Raw genomic sequence first — 5,846 nt, 5'->3', positions numbered from 1 at the left:
TTTGTTTATATATATATATATTAATATATATATACAGTGGCGAGGCGAGGAATTGGAACGAGGGTGGGCTTAAGCGTAAAAATATTGGGGGTTCGGGGGCAGCGCCCCCGATTTTTTTTTTAGGATTTGTCTTGCATTTAATAACACAAAATAAGTAACTAAATATAGAATTTAACTAGATAGAATAAATCAAACTCTTTAAAGTTTCATTTCAAAATATAATCGTACAATCTCTTTACAAATTATAATTGGCCCTTTCGAGTTTTCATGTTTTGAAAACTATTCATAACTCGGTCATTACCAATTCTTGCGGAGATGTCTCTTTCAATAAAGATAAGCAAAGCATCACTCAACCACTCATCATTCATCCGATTGCGCAATCTACTCTTTATGATACTCATAGCCGAAAATGCCCTCTCGACTGTAGCAGTAGCAACCGGCAATGTTAATGCCAAAGTCAAAATCATGTAAACCAAAGGATACACCTTGTTTCTCCTAGTTTCTACCATTCTGCGAGCAAGATCACTAATTCCATCCAACCCCTGCAATTCACTGCTTAAGCGCATATCAACTATGTAAGTATCCAATTGATCATTGAGCTTGCATTTGTCAAGTTCGGTGAAGTCTTGTGGATAAAATTCAACAAGACGAAGTAATTTGTCCTTGTCAAAGTGAGAGAATGAGTCAGATGGATCAAGGCAAGCAATGCACACAAGCAATTCCATTGTTGAATCAGAGAATCGAGCATTTAATTCTCCAAGTTGCATATCCAAAATAGTGTAAAACGTTTCAACCTTATAATGATGTAGATTTGACATTTCTTCTTCATTTCGTCTTCTTCGTCCTCGAGCAACATATTTAGCATCCATTTGAGGAACATCAACTTTGTGTTTCTTACAAAATGTGGTTACACTTTCAAATAAAGAACCCCACCCGCTTTCTCTAAAGGACTGAATTTGAATTTTTGACACTTGAACTAATCTCATTGCATTTACAATATCTTGATCTTTCCTTTGAAGTGCTTGAGATAGCTCATTTGTGATTGCCAATACCTTTTTCATCAAAAAAAGGCTCAATACGAAGTCAAATGACAAAATCAACAATATCTTGTGCTTCAGTCCGATGAGTTGTACTTGAAGCATCGCGACCAATAACTTCAAGTACATCAATTACTGCATCAAACATATGGATCAAACTCAACAAAGTGTTGTAATGAGAGCTCCAACGTGTATCACCTACGTATTTAAAAAAAAAATTAAAAGAGAAGTGATGAGACATTAATAAAAATGGTAAAAGCATATTATTAAAGCATAAACTTAATATAACCTGCTCGCTTGAGATTCGTTTCTTGATTTAGACCTCGCCCACTTGAAATTTCTCCCAAATTGAGTGCCTCAATTATCTTTTCAGATTGCTTCTCTCTAAGCAAATCACGACGTTTACAACTTTACATGAAGAACCAACAATGTTCAACACTCTTGTAGTAAAATCAAAAAGTGAAGAAATATGGTCGTGCTTCTTAGCAACTGCTACTAAAGCTAATTGTAGCTGATGAGCAAAGCAATGAATATAATATGCACAAGAGTTCTCATTCAAGATGAGTGTTTTTAGACCATTGAATTGACCTCTCATATTACTAGCTCCATCATAACCTTGACCTCGTAATTTAGAGATACTCAATCCATATCGAGAAAAAAAATCATCAATAGTTCCTTTAAGAGTCAAAGCACTAGTATCAGTAACATGTTCAACCCCTAAAAATCGCTCGATCACACTACCAGATTTGTCGACATACCTTATCACCAAGGCCATCTGCTCCTTCATTGATATGTCACGAGTCACGTGCTTCATCAACCATTAGACAAAACGTCGAATCCCCAATATCACTTATAATTTCTTTTAGAATTTCCATTGCAAATGCATTTACAATCTCCTTTTGAATATCTGAACATATCATCTTATGATTTTGTGGAGCATTGTTCAGAGTAACATCTTTGATATCCGGATTAATTTGGCCAAATGTTTTCACAAGTTGAATAAAATTTCCTAGATTAGCCGAACTTTCACTTTCATCATGACCCCGAAATGCCAATCCTTGTGTTGAGAGATATCGAGCCACCTCAATTGAAGTATTCAAGCGCATTTTATAATTAGTTTTTTCTTGATCCGACTGCTTGTGAACAACTGTCTCAATATGTTGCTTTTGGTTCATCAAATCTACACATTTTCCCCAAGCTTCATTATGTGCACTATTAGGACCTCCTACATGAGCACGTAACTTTTCATTTCTCTTCCAATTACTAAATCCTTGAGTAACAAAATGATCACCACCCGATTGACCTCCGATGCCTGGCTTAAAAAGATAACAACATAAACAATATGCAGCATCTTTGGATACACTATATTCCAACCAAGTACTATATTCGGCGAACCAAAGTTTATTAAATTTTTTATTTTGCTTGCCATAAATTGTGAGAGGAAATACGTGGTTATTCGGTTGGCAAGGACCTTTTTGTAAATATGCTCTACGAACTCGGTCTCGATCATTAACATTATATTGCAAGATACCATGCCTTTGTCCAGGATCTGCAGGAAGATCTTCTAAGTTGATCTCTTGAAGTGGTTTATTGGAAGAAGATTCATCACCACCTTGGGGAGGAGGTGTTTTTCTCTTTAAATATCTCAACATAGCTATTTAACAAGACAAAATAAAATATATCAATAAAAAGATAATAGGTTCAAGACAATAATAATTAAAGAAAAATAACTTAAAATTCACAAACTGTCATATTTTAGTGTAGTTATGTACTAATAAAGTATTAATAATAATTATTGTAATAATGCCACTTCATGTATAATATTATAATAATGAGTAGTGGATTAATAGAATAATAATATTATTATATTACATGAGAATTGAGGGAGGAAAAGTCTCATGTATTAGATATAAATTGGGAAGCAGAGGAAACCAAAACTCCCACTGTAAGTCTTCTGTCTTCTGTCTTCTGTCTCCTTTCTCTCTCTCTCTTTTTTTTTTCTTCCTTTTCTTCTCATTCTCACCATTTCAATTAACCAACACTGCAATTTATCAATTCAATTTCTTTCTTTCTGTCATTTGTCAATTATATCCACATTCAATAAACCCCAATTCCTTAGATTTAATTTTCATCATTATCATCAATTAATCACATCATAAGAGTTTCCATTTTCCAAATTTCCATTTGTTTACTTTCATAAGATAATACATAAGCAAGAAACATAAATATCAAGTCGATTTATAAAATTACACAATCGATTCCTAATTGATATACAATCTGAAAATTAAGATGAGAAAGAAGTCGACAAACCTTAATCAATTAGAATATTTGGAACCCAAAATATCGTTTTCTTGGTGGGCGCCTGATTGCCGGAGGGTGGTGATTTCCGGTAAGCAATGGCTGTAGAAGAACGAGAGAAGTTTTTTTTTTTTTTCCTTTTTCCGTAAAGGAACGAGAGAGAAAATGTCCAAGAAAAGGGAAGAGGTAATTGTAAAATTAACAAATTTGGGCTTTAAATGAGTGGGCTTAATAATATATTAGTGGGCTAAAAAAACAAATATAATAATAGAGATATTATATACTATAAAAACTTAAGAAAATGAGGGGGGGCTTGAGTCCACCCTAGCCCTTGGGTGGACTCGCCCCTATATATATATATATATATATATATATATATATATATATATATATATATATATACACATGCTTATATATACACACACACACTCACATACACACACACTCTCTGTTTTACACGCGCACACACACACACACACACACTCTCGCATACACACACACATACACATACACATACACACTATATGTTTATATATATATATATATATATATATATATATATATATATATATATATATATACACACACACACACACTCACATACACACACACACACACATACACTGTTTTGCGCACACACACACACACTCACTGTTTTACACACACACACACACACTCACACACACACACAGTTTTACACACACATACACACACTCGCATACACACACACTGTTTTACACACACAGTTTTTATTAATATACTCATTGATAATTTTTTATCAATTAAACTTTTAATTAAAATAATATTTGACTTTTTTTTGTGAGAAAATTGTTTTGGTATTTAATTGGGTTTTGGTTGGATCCAATATGATCCACTTTATTTTGTAGTTAAACTTTCAATGGATCTAAAGTGGATCCACATGGATCCAGTTTTAAAAAAAAATCAACTTGATCCAATCCGGTTTGTTTCAACTAGACTTAATCTAAATTGGATCCTTATGGACCCAACCGGATCTAATCGGATCCATGGAACCGAATCCAAATTGCCACCCCTAATTGAAATGATATAAGATTTTGGGGAGTGGCTAGTGGCCGGATATTTAAGGGAGTTATTTTGGAAAAATAAATTACATATTAAAATTTAAAAATACACCAAAGGTAATTTAAGTATTCTGTTATAGATGGGGTTATCTCAAAAATGGGATTATTAATTGAATTTATCCCTCTTAGAAAATTGAGCGAGGGGTTATCTCATATAACCCCTAAAATGTAACACTTGAACGAATTATTAGTTATTATTACATCCTCTTTTGGTGCAATTAGGTTAACGAATTAAATCCAATTGGAAACTATGAGGTAGCCATTCGAAGTAACTAAAGCTCTGTGTCATGAAAACTTTCCCTTTGGGAACAAAATTTTTCTTCTAATTTCTGAAATTTCAATATCCAATTTTTCCGAACATTTTTGAAACGAAATTGGAATCAGTTTTACACTTCCGACACAAAATGGACATGTATATGATTATATAGGGATTCAATATTGCATTTTTTTTTTAATATTTTATCAACAAAATGGAATAGAGGACTTGAGTAAAGCTCAATATTTGTTCTCTCGTTGTTGTTTTATGGAGTTAATTGCAGACACCCCCTATGAAATGTTTAATTATCGCAAAAGCCCCTGTGTCAAAACAATTAGCTCTAACCCTCCTATTGTGGGTTTTATTTAGCCCACAACCCCCTATCCGAATAAAATTCGTTGACTGCCAAGAAATGACTATAGTACCCTTGTCAAAAACAACTACTCTCCCAAATTATGAAACAAACCCCAAAAAAAAATAAATTATATACTAATTAATTAAAAGAAAATAAATAAAATATATAAAATAATGAAAAGAAAAGAAAAGAAAAGAAAATTAAAAAAATCCATCTTCTTAAATCTTTCCCCAAACGTGCCAGCCAACCCCACCCACTCATCCAAAACACCATCCTCTTCTCCGTCATCCACCATCTACCATCCACCATTTCCGCTACCTCTCTCCGCCGACCAAGAATTGAAGTCTGGAGACGGGAATTTCAAATAATACCTCCGCCGTTGGTGAATTCGATTTGATCGATTACCTCCATTGGCAGCGGCTCCGTCAACTGCAAATTCATTCATATCGGAACTCTGAGAAGAAGCAGATGGTGGTTACCGGTTGGTCTCCACACCGTCGTCGGAGAAGAAATAGGAGAAATAGGGTTTTAAAAAAGTTTCTAAATTTTGCGATTTGACTAAAAAAATTGAATTATTTATATTTAAGTTCTATTGAATTTATGTGTATTATAAAAAAGATTTTAGGGACATTTGAGACTTTTCAAGTAAGACAAGTCGCACAAAACGCGCGCACATCACACAATTAGGGGGCGGGTGACTTTGACTTGTTAACATAGGGGGGACTTGTTAACATAGGGGGTAAGTGCTAATTGTTTTTACATAGAGATTTTTTCGGCAATTTGACATATCATAGAAGTAC

General features: G+C 33.8%; 1 pseudogene across 1 annotated transcript; it reads right to left on the bottom strand.

Annotated features, from left to right (window-relative positions):
- Positions 1-242: 242 nt before the first annotated feature.
- Positions 243-3,511, bottom strand: LOC105976299 (uncharacterized; annotated as a pseudogene). Its single transcript, XR_016029076.1, has 3 exons — positions 3,348-3,511; positions 1,327-2,691; positions 243-1,235 (listed from the first exon to the last, which is right to left on the bottom strand). The product of XR_016029076.1 is annotated as an uncharacterized LOC105976299 (transcript).
- Positions 3,512-5,846: the final 2,335 nt, after the last annotated feature.

This window comes from Erythranthe guttata, chromosome 13, assembly GCF_056151865.1.
Source record: "Erythranthe guttata isolate IM_541 chromosome 13, IM_541, whole genome shotgun sequence".
Lineage (NCBI taxonomy): Eukaryota > Viridiplantae > Streptophyta > Magnoliopsida > Lamiales > Phrymaceae > Erythranthe > Erythranthe guttata.
The sequence above is the reverse complement of the archived record's forward strand: the minus strand, read 5'-3'. Positions and strand labels throughout refer to the sequence as shown.